Source organism: Pseudophryne corroboree, chromosome 4 (genome assembly GCF_028390025.1).
Source record: "Pseudophryne corroboree isolate aPseCor3 chromosome 4, aPseCor3.hap2, whole genome shotgun sequence".
NCBI lineage: Eukaryota > Metazoa > Chordata > Amphibia > Anura > Myobatrachidae > Pseudophryne > Pseudophryne corroboree.
The window spans coordinates 846,045,820-846,072,052 of record NC_086447.1 but is presented as its reverse complement, the minus strand read 5'-3'; the positions used below and the strand labels follow the sequence as shown (position 1 = coordinate 846,072,052).

General features: G+C 45.2%; 1 long non-coding RNA gene across 1 annotated transcript in view; it reads right to left on the bottom strand.

Annotated features, from left to right (window-relative positions):
* Positions 1-1,152: 1,152 nt before the first annotated feature.
* The window catches only part of LOC134911823 (uncharacterized), a 69,703-nt gene continuing 44,622 nt past the window's right edge, over positions 1,153-26,233 (bottom strand). Inside the window, exons 2-4 of the long non-coding RNA XR_010176873.1 lie at positions 1,897-1,959; positions 1,432-1,526; positions 1,153-1,313 (exon numbers count right to left, since the gene is read on the bottom strand). This is a non-coding gene — a long non-coding RNA (uncharacterized LOC134911823). The remainder of the gene's footprint in view (positions 1,314-1,431; positions 1,527-1,896; positions 1,960-26,233) is intronic.

Genomic DNA, 26,233 nt, shown 5'->3' with positions numbered 1-26,233 from the left:
GGCATTATGATATGTGGCATAATGTGTAATAGGCATTACGGTGCGTGGAATAATGTGTAAGGGGCATTACGGTGTGTGGAATAATGTGTAATGGGCAGTACGGTGTGTGGAATATTGTGTAATGGGCATTACGGTGTGTGGAATAATGTATAATGGGCATTACGGTGTGTGGAATAATGTGTAATGGGCATTACGGTGTGTGGAATAATGTGTAATGGGCAGTACGGTGTGTGGAATAATGTGTAATGGGCATTACGGTGTGTGGAATAATGTGTAATGGGCATTACGGTGTGTGGAATAATGTGTAATGGGCATTACGGTGTGTGGAATAATGTGTAACGGCATTATGATATGTGGCATAATGTGTAATAGGCATTACGGTGCGTGGAATAATGTGTAAGGGGCATTACTATAAGGACCAAAAATTACAAATATTGTAAAGAGCATGAATCAGTGTATTTGTTTTTCCTGTGTTTCTTTGAATCCCTAGTGTAACGTTACGGCTCCACCAGAGAAAGAATAAGCGGCACTCCTGACGTTTTTTCAAGTGATATATATTATTCAATCGAAATCCATGAATACAGTCGATCGAATAATATATCACTTAAAAAAAAATCAGAAGTGCCGCCGATTCTTTCTCCGGTGGACCCGTAGCGTTACACAGGGGATCCGTTATATATATTTGGCAGTACGGATGGTGTAAGGGTTAGCATTACTGCCTCACAGCACTGAGGTCATGGGTTAATTTCCCACCATGGTCCTACCTGTGTGGAGTTTGTATATTCTGTCTGTGCTTGCATGGGTTTCCTCCCACAATCCAAAAATATACTGGTAGGTTAAAATTTATATATAAATACATATATATATTATATATATATATATATATATATATATATTACAAAACAAAAGGTAACCCTTTTTTTGCGCTATACCACTAGTCTCAAACCACTAAGAAATACCCTCTGTCAGATGAGGTATTAAGAGTAGATAGGGAATAGAAAAAGATTCTCGTGGGAGCCAATACGCCTTTAGTATGACAATGTTTAAAAGTTTTTATTCATACACAAACGAACGATATTTGTAACCTAAACATTCGTCATTGGTACAAATTTCTAAAAATTCAATAAAACAATATAACAATCTTATACATGAACATTTTTCAGTTGATGTGAGGAATTTACAGTCAGGTGATCACAGTCAGAACTTGAAAGAGATGTGTCTCCAACCAGATGCTTGTAGTAAAGGCTTTATTAACCCAATATCGCGAAACCCAACGCGTTTCGTCCATTAGGACTTCATCAGGGGTTTACAATCTAAATAGTTACAGAGGGAAATATGTAAATCACATAATCTTCATAACTAATTTTAAATCAACACAAAATTATCATAACGAGTACTCTGTTGAAATCAAGTATGGATGGACATACATACCAGTTCTTATAACAGAATGGATTATCACTGGTTAAAACTGGTTTCAATTCTCAATGTTACATCCAATCACACGTTCGTTTCAATTGATAAGGTATCTGAAACATTACCGTTACAATAATCAATAAACATTATACCTATATTCATAATCCAAGCAAGAGGGAGGGAGGGTCGGAAGATATGGACCTTATAACAGAATTCACCAGATTCGTCAACATTTATATTCTCATCAATAATATGTGAGATATACAGTATATAGAGTAAACCAATCATCTTTATCATTACTTCTATTCAATTGGTGGGAATAATACATAAAGGGGGGTCTAGAAGTGAAGAGGCAACCAAAAGCTATAAAATATCCTACAGTAGTGGCACTCATTTTAGGGTCCACACAATTTATGAAATAAAAACTAATTCACCACAACCAAACATATATATACACAATATAATTCATTGGGCAATACATACCTAAATAGACTTCATCGTAACAGAAAATAACAATTAGGTTGAAATTAGATGATGTAATATTCCCTAAAAGGGATAAGAGTAAAACAGTTTTTTATCACTCCAATATAATATACAAAAATTGTATATAAGAAATATTGTTGTGGCCATCTTATATGCCACCTATATAACAAAGATGATACCAACAATATCATTTACAGGTGGAATTTAAAGGTCAATGAATACATCTTACTCACTTAAATATAGGAGACCATGCTGATGTCAGTTTTTATGCATAGTTCATTAACCTCCTCATTAGTATTACTTCTGTAAGGGATTTTTTATATACTAAACGTTTTACTACATACTGATTATCGAAAGAAAATTGCTAATTGATCAATACTGTCCATAATAATGCAGAAAAATTGGGAGGAATTAACAATCAATCATTATAGGGCCGAATCAAAGCATAGGTCCAATTGACCCTTTTTACTTACACAGCTGTGATTCATCTCTATCACAACTTCCTTTTTCAATCAGAAACTAAGGCCCTCATTCCAAAGTTGTTCGCTCGGTATTTTTCATCGCATCGCAGTGAAAATCCGCTTAGTACGCATGCGCAATGTTCGCACTGCGACTGCGCCAAGTAACTTTACTATGAAGAAAGTATTTTTACTCACGGCTTTTTCTTCGCTCCGGCGAACGTAATGTGATTGACAGGAAATGGGTGTTACTGGGCGGAAACACGGCGTTTCAGGGGCGTGTGGCTGAAAACGCTACCGTTTCCGGAAAAAACGCAGGAGTGGCTGGAGAAACGGTGGGAGTGCCTGGGCGAACGCTGGGTGTGTTTGTGACGTCAACCAGGAACGACAAGCACTGAACTGATCGCACAGGCAGAGTAAGTCTGGAGCTACTCTGAAACTGCTAAGTAGTTAGTAATCGCAATATTGCGAATACATCGGTCGCAATTTTAAGAAGCTAAGATTCACTCCCAGTAGGCGGCGGCTTAGCGTGTGTAACTCTGCTAAATTCGCCTTGCGACCGATCAACTCGGAATGAGGGCCTAAGACCATAATATTAACATCATATGGCACTTTAAATAAATGGGACAAAGAATTAAATCTAGTGAAAAAAATGGGACAAACACTTATCTCAGATAGAGATCTTCGGTCCTCAGACCAATATCATCACAGTGATATGCAAAAGTGATACCTATCTGAGATAAGTGTTTGTCCCATTTTTTTCACTAGATTTAATTCTTTGTCCCCACCGTCATTTTCTGGGCATCATTAGGCGCTGATTACTTCTATTTTTTACGCATTCTAATCGCCATAATTTGTTATCAGCTGCCACCCACGTTTGTGAGGAATGCATGTGAAAATATTTTAATTAGAAGAGAATATTTTTATATTTTACTACAGATTATATTTGATCCACATGAGCGCACATTTATACATTTTGACAATATATATATATATACATAGTCCCGAGTCCCCACAACAAGCTGCCAGCCAGCCAGCCTGCCTGAATGTGTCTGCGCACCATCCCTGCAGTCTCTGGCCACAGTCTCGATCCTACTAGGAGGAGAGGAGGGTAGAACGCAGCAACGTGCACAGCACTACCTCACTGCACACGGGTACTGGCTTCCGAAGTTCCGGACAGCTGACCTGTGCGCTTGGCCGGGGGCAGTGGGGGGGCTGAATGACGAAAAAAGCAATTAGTAAAAATAAGAATTTACTTACCGATAATTCTATTTCTCGTAGTCCGTAGTGGATGCTGGGAACTCCGTAAGGACCATGGGGAATAGCGGCTCCGCAGGAGACTGGGCACATCTAAAGAAAGCTTTAGGATCACCTGGTGTGCACTGGCTCCTCCCCCTATGACCCTCCTCCAAGCCTCAGTTAGGATACTGTGCCCGGACGAGCGTACACAATAAGGAAGGATTTTGAATCCCGGGTAAGACTCATACCAGCCACACCAATCACACCGTACAACCTGTGATCTGAACCCAGTTAACAGCATGATAACAGCGGAGCCTCTGAAAAGATGGCTCACAACAACAATAATAACCCGATTTTTTTTTTTTTGGTAACAATAACTATGTACCAGTATTGCAGACAATCCGCACTTGGGATGGGCGCCCAGCATCCACTACGGACTACGAGAAATAGATTTATCGGTAAGTAAATTCTTATTTTCTCTGACGTCCTAGTGGATGCTGGGAACTCCGTAAGGACCATGGGGATTATACCAAAGCTCCCAAACGGGCGGGAGAGTGCGGATGACCCTGCATCACCGAATGAGAGAACTCCAGGTCCTCCTCAGCCAAGATATCAAATTTGTAGAATTTTACAAACGTATTTGCTCCTGACCAAGTAACTGCTCGGCAAAGTTGTAAAGCCGAGACCCCTCGGGCAGCTGCCCAAGATGAGCCCACCTTCCTTGTGGAGTGGGCATTTACAGATTTTTGGCTGTGGCAGGCCTGCCACAGAATGTGCAAGCTGAATTGTACTACAAATCCAACGAGCAATAGTCTGCTTAGAAGCAGGAGCACCCAGTTTGTTGGGTGCATACAGGATAAACAGCGAGTCAGATTTTCTGACTCCAGCCGTCCTGGAAACATGTATTTTCAGGGTCCTGACCACGTCAAGCAACTTGGAATCCTCCAAGTCCTTAGTAGCCGCAGGTACCACAATAGGTTGGTTCATGTGAAATGCAGAAACCACCTTAGGTAGAAAATTTGAGGACGAGTCCTCAATTCTACCCTTTCAGAATGAAATATTAAGTAAGGGCTTTTATATGATAAAGCCGCCAATTCTGACACCCGCCTGGCTGAAACCAGGGCTAACTCGTCACTTCCATGTGAGATATTTTAAGTCCACAGTGGTGAGTGGTTCAAACCAATGTGACTTTAGGAAACTCAACACAACATTGAGATCCCCAATGTGCCACTGGAGGCACAAAAGGAGACTGTATATGCAGTACCCCTTTTACAAATGCCTGAACTTCAGGCACTGAAGCCAGTTCTTTTTGGAAGAAAATCGACAGGGCCGAAATTTGAACCTTAATGGGCCCTAATTTTAGGCCCATAGACCGTCCTGTTTGCAGGAAATGGAGGAAACGACCCAGTTGAAATTTCTCTGTAGGGGCCTTCTTGGCCTCACCCCACGCAACATATTTTCGCCAAATGCGGTGATAATGTTTTGCGGTTACGTCTTTCCTGGCCTTGACCAGGGTAGGGATCTTCAGGATCCGGCGTTCAACCGCCATGCCGTCAAACGCAGCCGCGGTAAGTCTTGGAACAGACAAGGCCCTTGCTGGAGCAGGTCCTTTCTTAGAGGTAGAGGCCACGGTTCGTCCGTGAGCATCTCTTGAAGTTCCGGATACCAAGTCCTTCTTGGCCAATCCGGAACCACGAGTATAGTTCTTACTCCTCTCCTTCTTATGATTCTCAGTACTTTTGGTATGAGGGGCAGAGGAGGGAACACATACACTGACTGGTACACCCACGGTGTTACCAGAGCGTCCACCGCTATTGCCTGAGGGTCCCTTGACCTGGCGCAATATCTGTCTAGTTTTTTGTTTAGACGGGACGCCATTATGTCCACCTTTTGTTTTTCCCAACGGTTTACAATCAGGTGGAAGACTTCTGGGTGAAGTCCCCACTCTCCCGGGTGAAGGTCGTGTCTGCTGAGGAAGTCTGCTTCCCAGTTGTCCACTCCCGGAATGAACACTGCTGACAGTGCTATCACATGATTTTCCGCCCAGCGAAAATCCTTGCAGCTTCTGCCATTGCCTTCCTGCTTCTCGTGCCGCCCTGTCTGTTTACGTGGGCGACTGACGTGATGTTGTCCGATTGGATCAATACCGCCTGACCCTGAAGCAGGGGTTTCGCTTGACTTAGGGCATTGTAAATGGCCCTTAGTTCCAGAATGTTTATATGAAGAGATGTCTCCAGGCTTGACCATAAGCCCTGGAAATTCCTTCCCTGTGTGACTGCTCCCAAGCCTCGCAGGCTGGCATCCGTGGCCACCAGGACCCAGTCCCGAATGCCGAATCTGCGGCCCTCTAGAAGATGAGCACTCTGCAACCACCACAGGAGGGATACCCTTGTCCCTGGTGACAGGGTTATCCGCTGAAGCATCTGAAGATGCGACCCGGACCATTTGTCCAGAAGGTTCCACTGTGCGTGGAATCTGCCGAATGGGATTGCTTCGTAGGAAGCCACCATTTTTACCCAGAACCCTTGTGCATTGATGCACTGAGACTTGGTTCGGTTTTAGGAGGTTCCTGACTAGCTCGGATAACTCCCTGGCTTTCTCCTCCGGGAGAAGCACCTTCTTTCTGGACTATGTCCAGAATCATCCCTAGGAACAGAAGGCAAGTCGTCGGAACCAGCTGCGATTTTGGAATATTGAAAATCCAATCGTGCTGCCGCAACACTACCTGATATAGTGCTACACCGATCTCCAACTGTTCCCTGGATCTTACCCTTATCAGGGAATCGTCCAAGTAAAGGATAACTAAAATTCCCTTCCTTCGAAGGAATATCATCATTTCGGTCATTACTTCAGTAAAGACCGGGGTGCCGTGGACCATCCCTACGGCAGCGTCCGAACTGATACAGTTCTGTACCATAACCTGAAATACCCTTGGTGAGAAGGGTAAATTTTGACATGAAGGTAAGCCTCCTTGATGTCCCGAGACATCATGTAGTCCCCTTCTTCCAGGTTTGCAATCACTGCTCTGAGTGACTCAATTTTGAATTTGAACCTCTGTATGCAAGTGTTCAAAGATTTTAGATTTTAGATTTTAAAATCGGTCTCACCGAGCCGTCTGGCTTCGGTACCACAATAGTGTGGAATAATACCCCGTTCCCTGTTGCAGGAGGGGTACCTTGATTATCACCTGCTGGGAATACAGCTTGTGAATGGCTTCCAAAACTGCCTCCCTGTCAGCGGGAGACGTCGGTAAAACAGACTTTTGGAAACGGCGAGGGGAATACGTCTCGAATTCCAATTTGTACCCCTGAAATATTATCTGAAGGATCCAGGGGTCTACTTGCGAGTGAGCCCACTGCGCACTGAAATTCATTGAGAACGGGACCCCACCGTGCCTGAACTTGTAAAGCCCTAGCGTCATACTGAGGGCTTGGCAGCGGCGGAAAAGGGTTTCTGTTCCTTGGAACTGGCTGATCTCTGCAGCCATTTTCCTCTCCCTCTGTCACGAGCAGAAAAGAGGAACCCTTTTGTCCGCTTGCCAACCAGGACTGCGCCTGATAATACGGCGTCTTATTTTGAGAGGCGACCTGGGGTACATCCCCTCTTTTAAGGCAATACTTCCAAATGCCGTTTGGAATCCGCATCACCTGACCACTTTACTGGAATAATTGGACAACGCACTTATACTTGATGCCAGTCGGCAAATATTCCGCTGTGCATCCTGCATATATAGAAATGCATCTTTTAATTGCTCTATAGGCAATAATATACTGTCCTTATCTAGGATATCATATTTCCAGTCAGGGAATCCGACCACGCCAACCCAGCACTGCACATCCAGGCTGAGGCGATTGCTGGTCGCAGTATAACACCAGTATGTGTGTAAATACATTTTAGGATACGCTCCTGCTTTCTATCAGCAGGATCCTTAAGGGCGGCCATCTCAGGAGAGGGTAGAGCCCTTGTTTTTACAAGCGTGTGAGCGCTTTATCCACCCTAGGGGGTGTTTCCCAACGCACCCTAACCTCTGGCGGGAAAAGGTATACTGCCAATAACTTTTTAGAAAATATCAATTGTTATCGGGGGGAAACCCACGCATCATCACACACCTCATTTTATTTCTCAGATTCAGGAAAACTACAGGAAGTTTTTCCTCACCAAACATAATACCCCTTTTTTTGGTGGTATTCATATTATCAGAAAAGTGTAAACTTTTTCCATTGCCTCAATCATGCAATGTGTGGCCCTATTGGAAATCACGGTTGTCTCTTCACCGTCGACACAGGAGTCAGTACCCCTGTCGGCGTCTGTATCTGAGGTAACGAGCGCTTTAGGGCCCCTGTATGAGACGTCTGGACATGCACAAGCTGAGTAGCCGGCTGTCTCATGTCAACCACTGTCTTTTATACAAAGCTGACACTGTCACGCAATTTCAACAGTACATCCACTCAGGTGTCGACCCCCTAGGGGGTGACAACACTATTTCAGACACTCTACTCCGTCTCCTCATCATTTTTCTCCTCATACATGTCGACACCAACGTACCGACACACAGCACACACACAGGGAATGCTCTGATAGAGGACAGGACCCCACTAGCCCTTTGGGGAGACAGAGGAAGAGTTTGCCAGCACACACCAGAGCGCTATATATATACAGGGATAACCTTATATAAGTGTTTTTCCCTTTATAGCTGCTGTATTGTTATATACTGCGCCTAATTTGTGCCCCCCTCTCTTTTTTAACCCCTTTCTGTAGTGTAGTGACTGCAGGGGAGAGCCAGGGAGCTTCCCTCCAACTGAGCTGTGAGGGAAAATGGCGCCAGTGTGCTGAGGAGATAGGCTCCGCCCCTTTCTCGGCGTCCTTATCATCCTTTTTCTGTATGTTTTGGCAGGGGTTAAATGCATCCATATAGCCCAGGAGTTATATGTGATGCATTTATTTTAGCCATATAAGGTTTTTTTATCGATTTATTGCGTCTCAGGGCGCTGCCCCCCCCCCAGGGCCCTGCACCCTCAGTGACCGGAGTGTGAAGTGTGCTGAGAGCAATGGCGCACAGCTGCGGTGCTGTGCGCTACCTTATCTGAAGACAGGATCGTCTTCTGCCGCCGATTTTTCCGGACCTCTTCGCTCTTCTGGCTCTGTAAGGGGGACGGCGGCGCGGCTCCGGTGACCCATCCAGGCTGAACCTGTGATCGTCCCTCTGGAGCTAATGTCCAGTAGCCTAAGAAGCCCAATCCACTCTGCACGCAGGTGAGTTCGCTTCTTCTCCCCTTAGTCCCTCGATGCAGTGAGCCTGTTGCCAGCAGGTCTCACTGAAAATAATAAACCTAAACTAAAACTTTCACAAAGAGCTCAGGAGAGCCCCTAGTGTGCACCCTTCTCGTCGGGCACAGAAATCTAACTGAGGCTTGGAGGAGGGTCATAGGGGGAGGAGCCAGTGCACACCAGGTGATCCTAAAGCTTTCTTTAGATGTGCCCAGTCTCCTGCGGAGCCGCTATTCCCCATGGTCCTTACGGAGTTCCCAGCATCCACTAGGACGTCAGAGAAAGCTTTTAACTACACAGCGGGTGGGCTGCGGCCGGTGCGCTGCCATGATTTATACAATTATTTAAATCCATGCCATACTGCTGCTGCCGCACTGCCACACCTTTACCTTGGGGTCCCTCACAACGTCGGGGCCCGGGACGAGTGTCCCCTTTGACCCCTTCCTATCGCCCGGCCTGGGTGAGATTAATGGGCATGGATTTACAGGGTTGTAGAGAGAAATGACAGGGCTGGATGATGGATAGGCATAGCCAAATCTTGGGAGCATAGCAACACCCAGGGTTGTACTGGCCCACAGGGGGTACAATGATACAAGGAAACCCCCCCAGTAGACCCCACTGTCTGAGGGCCCACTTCATCCTCTAGGGATCAGATTCCAGACTGTGCACTTGAATTATACTATATACATACTATATGTTACCTTATACTGCACAGGACTATGGTGTATTCTCTACAGTGCATTGCTGTTATTATTTTGGTTCATTACCATGCTTGCACTAGTCATATTTACATATTTACTGTATATTTTTATCAAGGGGACCAACCCATGCACGCTCTAATTGGCAAACCAATGTGGTGGCTGGCCACACTCTTCTCTGGTGACTGGTCATACCCCTAAACATGGGCCCTACCACTGCATTCCCCCGATAGGCCCTTCATGCCCCAGTTTGACCATGGCCACACCCACCCGAAAAAAAAAGCCTGAAAATGATGAGTGACGAATGATGAGTTGCCCAGCAGTGTCTGTGTGCGCAGAGGAAGGGGCACTCTTTCCCCAGCACAGCTGGACCAGATCCCTGTTGGGCCTCTACAACAAGAGTGGGTCCAGGTAATTAGTACCCTTCCACCCCCACCTCTCGGCACCCGTGTGGATTTGGGTGACAATGGTTCAGTGTCTTCAGTTTATATGAACCTTTGAGTTACCCAATAAGTCATGAGATAAGTATTGGAACAATAAACAGTAATTATAGTACTGCATCTTGGTTGTTGTTTACTCATTTATTTTCCAAACACTGCTCAAATTTCCTTTTCCTTTTTTTCTGTTTTTTTTTTTTGACTGAAAACTCTTATTATCATCATTATCACTTATTTATAAGCTGCTAGCAACATCCACGGTGCTGTATATTTTGAAATGAAGGCACTTTTATTGATGACTTTCCCCATACATATTAAATACATTAATAATTTGAAAGCAGTTATGTAACAAAGACTGAGACGGAAATGTTAGAAAAATAGGAAATCTGTATGCTTCTGGCACGTGTACCTATATGTGAATGCTCAAACACAATTTTATGGAAAACAGTTTTAATGACTGACGGTGACCTGCAAGTAAAGCCAGCATTTAAGGGTCTTACTGTCATTAGGTCGACAACAGTTTGGTCGACAGTCATTAGTTTGACCACTATTGGTCGACACACATTGGGACGACATGGTCATTAGGTCGACATGTACTAGGTTGACATGGAAAAAGGTCAACATGAGTTTTTCACATTTTTTTTTTTTACTTTTTCATACTTTCCGATCCACGTGGACTACAATTGGGAATAGTAACCTGTGCCGAGTGCAGCGGTAGCGGAGCGAGGCACCTTTGGGGTTCCCCGTCACTTTACGAAGAAAACTACACCCAAAAAAGAAAAAAAACTTATGTCGACCTTTTTCCATGTCAACCTAATGACCATGTCGACCTAATGCATGTCGACCAATAGTGGTCAACCTAATGACTGTCGACCTAAGTCTTGTCGACCCAATGACCCATACCGCATTTAAGGGTCTCACTGTTTCATAATTATTATTTAAAAGCAAATTTTGCTCAAAATAAAAAATAAAATAAAAAAAAATCCCAGTTATTTATCTATTTACATAAGACAAATAGGGTGGTCCAGATTACATTTGCTAAAACAATGCTAAAACAATGTTAATAAATAGGATTCAGTAATAAAAAACAGTATAAAGGTATGTTAGGTATGACACTGGCTAGAGAATTAAATATTTATAATGTTAACAATTTAAGAAAAAAAAAGTTTGGAGAGCGCTAGTAAATATATAAAAACATCTAAATATATAAATATACAGTCAAATAATAGGCACACATTAGTGGAGAGATAATATATATGAGCTTTAATATATTACAGCTTTTGGCTATAAATGTCAATGTTAATGACTTGGAGAAATAGAATTATTGGAGAGCACTTGAAGTCAGTGGTGAATTTACCTCTAATTAACTATCATTATATCTCAATAAAATAGTAACATTAGGGGACGGGGACGGGGACAGTAATGATTTGCCTAGGAGAAGCATGACCCTGAAGAAGATCCTTAGGAACTCCAGTATCAATAGGATATATGGAAACAGCAAGTGAACGGTAAGATCTTCATTAAAGGACCAGTATGTCGTTAATGAATCACAAGTCCAATGTGATTGAGCAGGCACTTTCTGTAATAACAAGCACGTTTAGGTCTATGGCCATTAACATACAGGCCCTCATTCCGAGTCGTTCGCTCTGTAATTTTCTTCGCATCGCAGCGTTTTTCTGCTTAGTACGCATGCACAATGTTCGCACTGCGACTGCGCCAAGTAATTTTGCTATGAAGATAGTTTTTTTACTCACGGCTTTTTCTTCGCTCCGGCGATCGTAGTGTGATTGACAGGAAATGGGTGTTACTGGGCGGAAACACGGCGTTTTATGGGCGTGTGGATAAAAACGCTACCGTTTCCGGAAAAAACGCGGGAGTGGCTGGAGAAACGGAGGAGTGTCTGGGCGAACGCTGGGTGTGTTTATGACGTCAAACCAGGAACGACAAGCAGTGAACTGATCGCAGATGCCGAGTAAGTCTGAAGCTACTCTGAAACTGTTAAGTAGTTTGTAATCGCAATATTGCGAATACATCGTTCGCAATTTTAAGAAGCTAAGATTCACTCCCAGTAGGCGGCGGTTTAGCGTGTGTAACTCTGCTAAAATCGCCTTGCGAGCGAACAACTCGGAATGAGGGCCACAGTGAGCATGGAAGCTTATATACAATCAATCCACTTTAACCCGCACACTTAATTACTTGAACAACAGCTGCTGCTACAGGAAGAACCCCAGGTTAGCACTTTTTACTGATTCATAGTGCAGTCACTGGCTAGTATTCTCTGTAGTGATACAGGTAGACACCCCTGATGGATACAGTAACTATTGATTTACCTCAAGCAGCTGCAGCTGATGGTGTAGTGAATCCCCACAGATCAGAGCATCTCCCTGCTCTACACTTGCTGATACAAATAGCAGTAATCCTGCAAAATGACTATATAGATCAATGTTTCTCAGCTCCGTAAAGGTCCATACACACTGGGCGATTTTGAGCTGAAAGCAGCTCACTTTTGGTGTTTTGAGCTGTTTTCAGCTCAGAACCGCCCAGTGTGTATGGCCAAACGATGAGCGGTGAGCGCAGATGTGCGCTCCCGCTATATCGCCAGCGGCCGCCATTCATCTACTGGTATTACCAGTAGATGAACGGTGGAGTGAGCGGCTTTCCATAGCGTCCTACTATGGAAAGCCGCTCACCCCCGCTGACATCGCTGGGCAAGGGGGAAAAGCGCTCAGTGTGAATGCACCTTAAGAGTTCACATTTTCCAGAGCACCTACAGGTGTATAGTAGTGTCACCAACTGTCACATTTTAAAGATCCACATTTGACCTACAAAACATGAACTGTTTGGGGTCCTGAGAACCACTGATATACTGTACATGACTATCTCCTTTTTACTCCACTAATGCATTTTGGGCAATCCCCGGACACTGATGGCTCTTTGGAGGTGCCAAAGAATATATCTGTGCTTGGTAGCTCCGGCAGGTCTCTTCTTCTCAGGTCACTATAGTGATAGAGTGCTAAGGAATCCAGCTGGGTGTTTTTTTTCCCCCTTCTCCTTGAAGCATTGAAAAATGTTTGTTTATTCTTGCTTTATGACATACGAGGGATAAAGGGGAAAGAATGTGGTGCCTCGGGGCAGTTGCAAAGGTTGGTGGTCCAGGACCAATTCAAATTATTTATGGGCAATGCAATAGGCAAAACTACTTCTTGACCCTCACCACATAATTGAACCTAAGGATGACGTGTAAACACAATTTACCTAATTTATAAATTTTTATAAATTTCTCAATAAAAACTCTTGGACTATTGGTGATGTTAAAATAAAAAAATCTGATACTGTAGGTTGTTGTAATTCCGTAAAGTTTGGGACCCACTGGAGTACTGTATAATATTTTTTATTTTTTACTCGTAAAAACTATTACCTGCGCTCTCATAAATCTTGTCTGTGATAGTACATGACTTTTTCAGTCATCAAAACTTTTCATTGAACGAGTTGCAGGCAAGTTATCTGCAGATGCAGTCCCATTGCGTGCTCAGAAATAAATGCAGGTCTTCCCTCATATTTAGAAATGGCCACATCTACTGTATGCCACCAGTCTTCCCCTAGTCATCTGCTTGTGAAAGCCTCCCTTATCAACAGCATTTCCACCAGCCATGAACATGGCACAAAAGATCCATCTGACATCAAATGGTTCTCTGCTCAGCTCTGAATGTCCCTCAGTTCTACCTACATGCCCACCCAGTTCCTACCCACTCAGCAGCAAAAGGAGATGCGGCTGATAAGCATGAGGCTCCAAATTGCCCATAATTGCTCAAGTTTGCACGTTTGGAAAGAGAACATGCGCAGTGGGAAAATCTGCAAGATCAGTCTGAAAAATGGACTTGTCTTCATTAGAGATGAGCGGGTTCGGTTTCTTTGAATCCGAACCCGCACGAACTTCACTTTTTTTTCCACGGGTCCGAGCGACTCGGATCTTCCCGCCTTGCTCGGTTAACCCGAGCGCGCCCGAACGTCATCATGACGCTGTCGGATTCTCGCGAGGCTCGGATTCTATCGCGAGACTCGGATTCTATATAAGGAGCCGCGCGTCGCCGCCATTTTCACTCGTGCATTGAGATTGATAGGGAGAGGACGTGTCTGGCGTCCTCTCCATTAGAATAGAGATAGATAGATTAGATAGAGAGAGATTGTGCAGAGTCGCAGACAGAGTTAGTTTACCACAGTCAGTGACCAGTGCAGTTGCTAGTTAACTTTTATTTAATATAATATATCCGTTCACTTCTCTCTGCTATATCCGTTCTCTGCCTGAAAAAAAAAACGATACACAGCACAGTCAGTCACACAGTGTGACTCAGTCTGTGTGCACTCAGCTCAGCCCAGTGTGCTGCACAGTCATCAATGTATAAATTAAAAGCTTATAATTAATTGTGGGGGAGACTGGGGAGCACTGCAGGTTGTTAGCAGGAGCCAGGAGTACAATTATATTAATTAACAGTGCACACTTTTGCTGCAGGAGTGGTGACCAGTGCCTGACCACCAGTATAGTATTGTTGTATACTACTAATATCTCTTTAAATATCAACCAGTCTATATTAGCAGCAGACACAGTACAGTGCGGTAGTTCACGGCTGTGGCTACCTCTGTGTCGGCACACGGCAGGCAGTCCGTCCGACCAGAATTGTATTATTTATTATTATATACCTACCACCTAACCGTGGTTTTTTTTTCATTCTTTATACCGTCATAGTGTCATCCTAATTGTTACGAGTATACTACTATCTCTTTATCAACCAGTGTACAGTGCGGTAGTTCACGGCTGTGGCTACCTCTGTGTCGGCACACGGCAGGCAGTCCGTCCGACCAGAATTGTATTATTTATTATTATATACCTACCACCTAACCGTGGTTTTTTTTTCATTCTTTATACCGTCATAGTGTCATCCTAATTGTTACGAGTATACTACTATCTCTTTATCAACCAGTGTACAGTGCGGTAGTTCACGGCTGTGGCTACCTCTGTGTCGGCACACGGCAGGCAGTCCGTCCGACCAGAATTGTATTATTTATTATTATATACCTACCACCTAACCGTGGTTTTTTTTTCATTCTTTATACCGTCATAGTGTCATCCTAATTGTTACGAGTATACTACTATCTCTTTATCAACCAGTGTACAGTGCGGTAGTTCACGGCTGTGGCTACCTCTGTGTCGGCACACGGCAGGCAGTCCGTCCGACCAGAATTGTATTATTTATTATTATATACCTACCACCTAACCGTGGTTTTTTTTTCATTCTTTATACCGTCATAGTGTCATCCTAATTGTTACGAGTATACTACTATCTCTTTATCAACCAGTGTACAGTGCGGTAGTTCACGGCTGTGGCTACCTCTGTGTCGGCACACGGCAGGCAGTCCGTCCGACCAGAATTGTATTATTTATTATTATATACCTACCACCTAACCGTGGTTTTTTTTTCATTCTTTATACCGTCATAGTGTCATCCTAATTGTTACGAGTATACTACTATCTCTTTATCAACCAGTGTACAGTGCGGTAGTTCACGGCTGTGGCTACCTCTGTGTCGGCAGTCGGCAGGCAGTCCGTCCATCCATAATTGTATTATTATTATAATATATACCACCTAACCGTGGTTTTTTTTTCATTCTTTATACCGTCATAGTGTCATACTAGTTGTTACGAGTATACTACTATCTCTTTATCAACCAGTGTACAGTGCGGTAGTTCACGGCTGTGGCTACCTCTGTGTCGGCAGTCGGCAGGCAGTCCGTCCATCCATAATTGTATTATTATTATAATATATACCACCTAACTGTGGTTTTTTTTGCATTCTTTATACCGTCGTCATAGTGTCATACTAGTTGTTACGAGTATACTACTATCTCTTTATCAACCAGTGTACAGTGCGGTAGTTCACGGCTGTGGCTACCTCTGTGTCGGCAGTCGGCAGGCAGTCCGTCCATCCATAATTGTATTATTATTATAATATATACCACCTAACCGTGGTTTTTTTTTCATTCTTTATACCGTCGTCATAGTGTCATACTAGTTGTTACGAGTATACTACTATCTCTTTATCAACCAGTGTACAGTGCGGTAGTTCACGGCTGTGGCTACCTCTGTGTCGGCAGTCGGCAGGCAGTCCGTCCATCCATAATTGTATTATTATTATAATATATACCACCTAACCGTGGTTTTTTTTTCATTCTTTATACCGTCGTCATAGTGTCATACTAGTTGTTACGAGTATACTACTATCTCTTTATCAACCAGTGTACAGTGCGGTAGTTCACGGCTGTGGCTACCTCTGTGTCGGCAGTCGGCAGGCAGTCCGTCCATCCATAATTGTATTATTATTATAATATATACCACCTAACCGTGGTTTTTTTTTCATTCTTTATACCGTCGTCATAGTGTCATACTAGTTGTTACGAGTATACTACTATCTCTTTATCAACCAGTGTACAGTGCGGTAGTTCACGGCTGTGGCTACCTCTGTGTCGGCAGTCGGCAGGCAGTCCGTCCATCCATAATTGTATTATTATTATAATATATACCACCTAACCGTGGTTTTTTTATACCACCTAACCGTGGCAGTCCGTCCATAATTGTATACTAGTATCCAATCCATCCATCTCCATTGTTTACCTGAGGTGCCTTTTAGTTCTGCCTATAAAATATGGAGAACAAAAAAGTTGAGGTTCCAAAATTAGGGAAAGATCAAGATCCACTTCCACCTCGTGCTGAAGCTGCTGCCACTAGTCATGGCCGAGACGATGAAATGCCAGCAACGTCGTCTGCCAAGGCCGATGCCCAATGTCATAGTACAGAGCATGTCAAATCCAAAACACCAAATATCAGAAAAAAAAGGACTCCAAAACCTAAAATAAAATTGTCGGAGGAGAAGCGTAAACTTGCCAATATGCCATTTACCACACGGAGTGGCAAGGAACGGCTGAGGCCCTGGCCTATGTTCATGGCTAGTGGTTCAGCTTCACATGAGGATGGAAGCACTCAGCCTCTCGCTAGAAAACTGAAAAGACTCAAGCTGGCAAAAGCACCGCAAAGAACTGTGCGTTCTTTGAAATCCCAAATCCACAAGGAGAGTCCAATTGTGTCGTTTGCGATGCCTGACCTTCCCAACACTGGACGTGAAGAGCATGCGCCTTCCACTATTTGCATGCCCCCTGCAAGTGCTGGAAGGAGCACCCGCAGTCCAGTTCCTGATAGTCAGATTGAAGATGTCAGTGTTGAAGTACACCAGGATGAGGAGGATATGGGTGTTGCTGGCGCTGGGGAGGAAATTGACCAGGAGGATTCTGATGGTGAGGTGGTTTGTTTAAGTCAGGCACCCGGGGAGACACCTGTTGTCCGTGGGAGGAATATGGCCGTTGACATGCCAGGTGAAAATACCAAAAAAATCAGCTCTTCGGTGTGGAGGTATTTCACCAGAAATGCGGACAACAGGTGTCAAGCCGTGTGTTCCCTTTGTCAAGCTGTAATAAGTAGGGGTAAGGACGTTAACCACCTCGGAACATCCTCCCTTATACGTCACCTGCAGCGCATTCATAATAAGTCAGTGACAAGTTCAAAAACTTTGGGTGACAGCGGAAGCAGTCCACTGACCAGTAAATCCCTTCCTCTTGTAACCAAGCTCACGCAAACCACCCCACCAACTCCCTCAGTGTCAATTTCCTCCTTCCCCAGGAATGCCAATAGTCCTGCAGGCCATGTCACTGGCAAGTCTGACGAGTCCTCTCCTGCCTGGGATTCCTCCGATGCATCCTTGCGTGTAACGCCTACTGCTGCTGGCGCTGCTGTTGTTGCCGCTGGGAGTCGATGGTCATCCCAGAGGGGAAGTCGTAAGCCCACTTGTACTACTTCCAGTAAGCAATTGACTGTTCAACAGTCCTTTGCGAGGAAGATGAAATATCACAGCAGTCATCCTACTGCAAAGCGGATAACTGAGTCCTTGACAACTATGTTGGTGTTAGACGTGCGTCCGGTATCCGCCGTTAGTTCACAGGGAACTAGACAATTTATTGAGGCAGTGTGCCCCCGTTACCAAATACCATCTAGGTTCCACTTCTCTAGGCAGGCGATACCGAGAATGTACACGGACGTCAGAAAAAGACTCACCAGTCTCCTAAAAAATGCAGTTGTACCCAATGTCCACTTAACCACGGACATGTGGACAAGTGGAGCAGGGCAGGGTCAGGACTATATGACTGTGACAGCCCACTGGGTAGATGTATGGACTCCCGCCGCAAGAACAGCAGCGGCGGCACCAGTAGCAGCATCTCGCAAACGCCAACTCTTTCCTAGGCAGGCTACGCTTTGTATCACCGCTTTCCAGAATACGCACACAGCTGAAAACCTCTTACGGCAACTGAGGAAGATCATCGCGGAATGGCTTACCCCAATTGGACTCTCCTGTGGATTTGTGGCATCGGACAACGCCAGCAATATTGTGTGTGCATTAAATATGGGCAAATTCCAGCACGTCCCATGTTTTGCACATACCTTGAATTTGGTGGTGCAGAATTTTTTAAAAAACGACAGGGGCGTGCAAGAGATGCTGTCGGTGGCCAGAAAAATTGCGGGACACTTTCGGCGTACAGGCACCACGTACAGAAGACTGGAGCACCACCAAAAACTACTGAACCTGCCCTGCCATCATCTGAAGCAAGAAGTGGTAACGAGGTGGAATTCAACCCTCTATATGCTTCAGAGGTTGGAGGAGCAGCAAAAGGCCATTCAAGCCTATACAATTGAGCACGATATAGGAGATGGAATGCACCTGTCTCAAGTGCAGTGGAGAATGATTTCAACGTTGTGCAAGGTTCTGATGCCCTTTGAACTTGCCACACGTGAAGTCAGTTCAGACACTGCCAGCCTGAGTCAGGTCATTCCCCTCATCAGGCTTTTGCAGAAGAAGCTGGAGGCATTGAAGAAGGAGCTAACACGGAGCGATTCCGCTAGGCATGTGGGACTTGTGGATGCAGCCCTTAATTCGCTTAACAAGGATTCACGGGTGGTCAATCTGTTGAAATCAGAGCACTACATTTTGGCCACCGTGCTCGATCCTAGATTTAAAGCCTACCTTGGATCTCTCTTTCCGGCAGACACAGGTCTGCTGGGGTTGAAAGACCTGCTGGTGACAAAATTGTCAAGTCAAGCGGAACGCGACCTGTCAACATCTCCTCCTTCACATTCTCCCGCAACTGGGGGTGCGAGGAAAAGGCTCAGAATTCCGAGCCCACCCGCTGGCGGTGATGCAGGGCAGTCTGGAGCGACTGCTGATGCTGACATCTGGTCCGGACTGAAGGACCTGACAACGATTACGGACATGTCGTCTACTGTCACTGCATATGATTCTCTCAACATTGATAGAATGGTGGAGGATTATATGAGTGACCGCATCCAAGTAGGCACGTCACACAGTCCGTACTTATACTGGCAGGAAAAAGAGGCAATTTGGAGGCCCTTGCACAAACTGGCTTTATTCTACCTAAGTTGCCCTCCCACAAGTGTGTACTCCGAAAGAGTGTTTAGTGCCGCCGCTCACCTTGTCAGCAATCGGCGTACGAGGTTACATCCAGAAAATGTGGAGAAGATGATGTTCATTAAAATGAATTATAATCAATTCCTCCGCGGAGACATTGACCAGCAGCAATTGCCTCCACAAAGTACACAGGGAGCTGAGATGGTGGATTCCAGTGGGGACGAATTGATAATCTGTGAGGAGGGGGATGTACACGGTGATATATCGGAGGGTGAAGATGAGGTGGACATCTTGCCTCTGTAGAGCCAGTTTGTGCAAGGAGAGATTAATTGCTTCTTTTTTGGGGGGGGTCCAAACCAACCCGTCATATCAGTCACAGTCGTGTGGCAGACCCTGTCACTGAAATGATGGGTTGGTTAAAGTGTGCATGTCCTGTTTTGTTTATACAACATAAGGGTGGGTGGGAGGGCCCAAGGATAATTCCATCTTGCACCTCTTTTTTCTTTTCTTTTTCTTTGCATCATGTGCTGATTGGGGAGGGTTTTTTGGAAGGGACATCCTGCGTGACACTGCAGTGCCACTCCTAGATGGGCCCGGTGTTTGTGTCGGCCACTAGGGTCGCTAATCTTACTCACACAGCTACCTCATTGCGCCTCTTTTTTTCTTTGCGTCATGTGCTGTTTGGGGAGGGTTTTTTGGAAGGGACATCCTGCGTGACACTGCAGTGCCACTCCTAGATGTGCCCGGTGTTTGTGTCGGCCACTAGGGTCGCTAATCTTACTCACACAGTCAGCTACCTCATTGCGCCTCTTTTTTTCTTTGCGTCATGTGCTGTTTGGGGAGGGTTTTTTGGAAGGGCCATCCTGCGTGACACTGCAGTGCCACTCCTAGATGGGCCCGGTGTTTGTGTCGGCCACTAGGGTCGCTTATCTTACTCACACAGCGACCTCGGTGCAAATTTTAGGACTAAAAATAATATTGTGAGGTGTGATGTGTTCAGAATAGGCTGAAAATGAGTGTAAATTATGTTTTTTGAGGTTAATAATACTTTGGGATCAAAATTACCCCCAAATTCTATGATTTAAGCTGTTTTTTAGGGTTTTTTAAAAAAAACACCCGAATCCAAAACACACCCGAATCCGACAAAAAAAATTCGGTGAGGTTTTGCCAAAACGCGGTCGAACCCAAAACACGGCCGCGGAACCGAACCCAAAACCAAAACACAAAACCCGAAAAATTTCCGGCGCTCATCTCTAGTCTTCATCAGACCAACAATGTGTTACGGCTGTGCACACTACACCTGCTTGTTATGGTGTGCACACTGTTGGCTATGGATGGCCATCAACCATCTTTGATTCAAAATGATTGATGATCTATGGCCAATGTGGAATAGTTTTTCCAGATGGTTCCCCGCCATCGATGATACACAACCACCAAATATTTTTTTTATGGTGTCAGGACACGAAGCCTAGTTCCGACCTCCAACACTCCCACGAAGATCTGCTCCCCGGCTGCTTTATGAATAGTAAAACAGGGGTGATCATCAGTGGGTGAAACCATTGATGCTTCCCTTGCAGATGGTTTCACACCATCAAGGTTACCCATCAATGGTACCATCGATGGTAACCATTGATGGGTAACCCACCGATGGCCATCCCTACTGTTGGCCGATTAGCACAGTGCCATAAATGTGTTAGCAGCTTTAGCATAAAGGCACAGCTGTGACCCTGTGCTCACACACCAGGATTTTCATGCATGCGCAGCCGCAAAATAATCGCCAACTTGAGTAAACAATGACATAGCTTCTGACTCAGTATCATTGTCCTTGCTGTGTTGCCGACAGCTTTGAACCTTCTTACATTTTGATTCAAAGGTATTTGTATCGAATGATTAAAAAAACAAAAATAAATTATATATTTGGGTTGGTGGGAGTTTGGGGTAATGATAACACAATGCCTCTGTAGTCATGGCAACTCAAAAATAATGTACTGTATAACATCCACTTGGCCTAACCCTAAAACACTTGAACAACCAGGGCTGTTTTGATCATTTATTAGCAGTTATGCTGAAAGTATAATTGGAAATAATAAAATAAGAATTTACTTACCGATAATTCTATTTCTCGGAGTCCGTAGTGGATGCTGGGGTTCCTGAAAGGACCATGGGGAATAGCGGCTCCGCAGGAGACAGGGCACAAAAAGTAAAGCTTTAGGATCAGGTGGTGTGCACTGGCTCCTCCCCCTATGACCCTCCTCCAAGCCTCAGTTAGGATACTGTGCCCGGACGAGCGTACACAATAAGGAAGGATTTTGAATCCCGGGTAAGACTCATACCAGCCACACCAATCACACTGTACAACCTGTGATCTGAACCCAGTTAACAGTATGATAACAGCGGAGCCTCTGAAAAGATGGCTCACAACAATAATAACCCGATTTTTGTAACTATGTACAAGTATTGCAGATAATCCGCACTTGGGATGGGCGCCCAGCATCCACTACGGACTCCGAGAAATAGAATTATCGGTAAGTAAATTCTTATTTTCTCTATCGTCCTAGTGGATGCTGGGGTTCCTGAAAGGACCATGGGGATTATACCAAAGCTCCCAAACGGGCGGGAGAGTGCGGATGACTCTGCAGCACCGAATGAGAGAACTCCAGGTCCTCCTTAGCCAGGGTATCAAATTTGTAGGATTTTACAAACGTGTTTGCCCCTGACTAAATAGCCGCTCGGCAAAGTTGTAAAGCCGAGACCCCTCGGGCAGCCGCCCAAGATGAGCCCACCTTCCTTGTGGAATGGGCATTTACATATTTTGGCTGTGGCAGGCCTGCCACAAAATGTGCAAGCTGAATTGTATTACACATCCAACTAGCAATAGTCTGCTTAGAAGCAAGAGCACCCAGTTTGTTGGGTGCATACAGGATAACAGCAAGTCAGTTTTCCTGACTCCAGCCGTCCTGGAACCTATATTTTCAGGGCCCTGACAACATCTAGCAACTTGGAGACCTCCAAGTCCCTAGTAGGTGCAAGGCACCACAATAAGCTGGTTCAGGTGAAACACTGACACCACCTTAGGGAGAGAACTGGGGACGAGTCCGCAGCTCTGCCCTGTCCAAATGGACAAACAGATATGGGCTTTTTTGAGAAAAAACCCACCAATTTGACACTCGCCTGGTCCAGGCCAGGTCCAAGAGCATGATCACTTTTCATGTGAGATGCTTCAAATCCACAGATTTGACTGGTTTTAAACCAATGTGATTTGAGGAATCCCAGAACTACGTTGAGATCCCACAGTGCCACTGGAGGCACAAAAGGGGGTTGTATATGCAATACTCCCTTGACAAACTTCTGGACTTCAGGAACTGAAGCCAATTCTTTCTGGAAGAAAAATCGACAGGGCCGAAATTTGAACCTTAATGGACCCCAATTTGAGGCCCATAGACACTCCTGTTTGCAGGAAATGCAGGAATCGACCGAGTTGAAATTTCTTCGTGGGGCCTTTCTGGCCTCGCACCACGCAACATATTTTTTCCACATGTGGTGATAATGTTGTGCGGTCACTTCCTTTCTGGCTTTGACCAGGGTAGGAATGACCTCTTCCGGAATGCCTTTTTCCCTTAGGATCCGGCGTTCCACCGCCATGCCGTCAAACGCAGCTGCGGTAAGTCTTGGAACAGACATGGTACTTGCTGAAACAAGTCCCTTCTTAGCGGCAGAGGCCATAAGTCCTCTGTGAGCATCTCTTGAAGTTCCGGGTACCAAGTCCTTCTTGGCCAATCCGGAGCCATGAGTATAGTTCTTACTCCTCTACGTCTTATAATTCTCAGTACCTTAGGTATGATAAGCAGAGGATGGAACACATACACCGACTGGTACACCCACGGTGTTACCAGAACGTCCACAGCTATTGCCTGAGGGTCTCTTAACCTGGCGCAATACCTGTCCCGTTTTTTGTTCAGACGGGACGCCATCATGTCCACCTTTGGTATTTCCCAACGGTTTACAATCCTGTGGAAAACTTCCCGATGAAGTTTCCACTCTGCCGGGTGGAGGTCGTGCCTGCTGAGGAAGTCTGCTTCCCAGTTTCCATTCCCGGAATGAAACACTGCTGACAGTGCTATCACATGATTTTCCGCCCAGCGAAAAGTCCTTGCAGTTTTTGCCATTGCCCTCCTGCTTCTTGTGCCGCCCTGTCTATTTACGTGGGCGACTGCCGTGATGTTTTTCCCACTGGATCAATACCGGCTGACCTTGAAGCAGAGGTCTTGCTAAGCTTAGAGCATTATAAATTTAGCCTTAGCTCCAGTATATTTATGTGGAGAAAAGTCTCCAGACTTGATCACACTCCCTGGAATTTTTTTTTTTTTTTTTTCCTTGTGTGACTGCTCCCCAGCCTCTCGGGCTGGCCTCCGTGGTCACCAGCATCCAATCCTGAATGCCGAATCTGCGGCCCTCTAGAAGATGAGCACTCTGTAACCACCACAGGAGAGACACCCTTGTCCTTGGATATAGGGTTATCCGCTGATGCATCTGAAGATGCGATCCGGACCATTTGTCCAGCAGATCCCACTGAAAAGTTCTTGCGTGAAATCTGCCGAATGGAATTGCTTCGTAGGAAGTCACCATTTTTACCACGACCCTTGTGCAATGATGCACTGATTTTAGGAGGTTCCTGACTAGCTCGGATAACTCCCTGGCTTTCTCTTCCGGGAGAAAAACCTTTTTCTGGACTGTGTCCAGAATCATCCCTAAGCACAGGAGACTTGTCGTCGGGATCAGCTGCGATTTTGGAATATTTAGAATCCACCCGTGCTGTTGTAGCAGTATCCGAGATAGTGCTACTCCGACCTCCAACTGTTCCCTGGACTTTGCCCTTATCAGGAGATCGTCCAAGTAAGGGATAATTAAGACGCCTTTTCTTCGAAGAAGAATCATCATTTCGGCCATTACCTTGGTAAAGACCCGGGGTGCCGTGGACAATCCAAACGGCAGCGTCTGAAACTGATAGTGACAGTTCTGTACCACGAACCTGAGGTACCCTTAGTGAGAAGGGCAAATTTGGGACATGGAGGTAAGCATCCCTGATGTCTCGGGACACCATATAGTCCCCTTCTTCCTGGTTCGTTATCACTGCTCTGAGTGACTCCATCTTGATTTGAACCTTTGTAAGTGTTCAAATTTTTTTAGATTTAGAATAGGTCTCACCTAGCCTTCTGGCTTCAGTACCACAATATAGTGTGGAATAATACCCCTTTTCTTGTTGTAGGAGGGGTAATTTAATTATCACCTGCTGGGAATACAGCTTGTGAATTGTTTCCCATACTGCCTCCTTGTCGGAGGGAGACCTTGGTAAAGCAGACTTCAGGAGCCTGCGAAGGGGAAACGTCTCGACATTCCAATCTGTACCCCTGGGATACTACTTGTAGGATCCAGGGGTCCTGTACGGTCTCAGCGTCATGCTGAGAGCTTGTCAGAAGCGGTGCTTCTGTTCCTGGGAATGGGCTGCCTGCTGCAGTCTTCTTCCCTTTCCTCTATCCCTGGGCAGATATGACTCTTATAGGGACGAAAGGACTGAGGCTGAAAAGACGGTGTCTTTTTCTGCAGAGATGTGACTTAGGGTAAAAACGGTGGATTTTCCAGCAGTTGCCGTGGCCACCAGGTCCGATGGACCGACCCCAAATAACTCCTCTTCCTTTATACGGCAATACACCTTTGTGCCGTTTGGAATCTTAAATGCTCTATAGTCAATAAAATACTGTCCCTGTCAAGGGTATCAATATTTTTAGTCAGGGAATCCGACCAAGCCACCCCAGCTCTGCACATCCAGGCTGAGGCGATCGCTGGTCGCAGTATAACACCAGTATGTGTGTATATACTTTTTATGATATTTTCCAGCCTCCTGTCAGCTGGCTCCTTGAGGACGGCCCTATCTATAGACGGTACCGCCACTTGTTTTGATAAGCGTGTGAGCGCCATATCCACCCTAAGGGGTGTTTCCCAACGCGCCCTAACTTCTGGCGGGAAAGGGTATACCGCCAATAATTTTCTATCGGGGGGAACCCACGCATCATCACACACTTCATTTAATTTATCTGATTCAGGAAAAACTACGGTAGTTTTTTCACATCCCACATAATACCCTCCTTTGTGGTACTTGTAGTATCAGAAATATGTAACACCTCCTTCATTGCCCTTAACGTGTGGCCCTAATAAGGAATACGTTTGTTTATTCACCGTCGACACTGGATTCAGTGTCCGTGTCTGTGTCTGTGTCGACCGACTAAAGTAAACGGGCGTTTTTAAAACCCCTGACGGTGTTTTTGAGACGTCTGGACCGGTACTAATTGTTTGTCGGCCGTCTCATGTCGTCAACCGACCTTGCAGCGTGTTGACATTATCACGTAATTCCCTAAATAAGCCATCCATTCCGGTGTCGACTCCCTAGAGAGTGACATCACCATTACAGGCAATTGCTCCGCCTCCTCACCAACATCGTCCTCATACATGTCGACACACACGTACCGACACACAGCACACACACAGGGAATGCTCTGATAGAGGACAGGACCCACTAGCCCTTTGGAGAGACAGAGGGAGAGTTTGCCAGCACACACCAAAAACGCTATAATTATATAGGGACAACCTTATATAAGTGTTTTCCCTTATAGCATCTTTTTTATATATTTCTAACGCCAAATTAGTGCCCCCCCTCT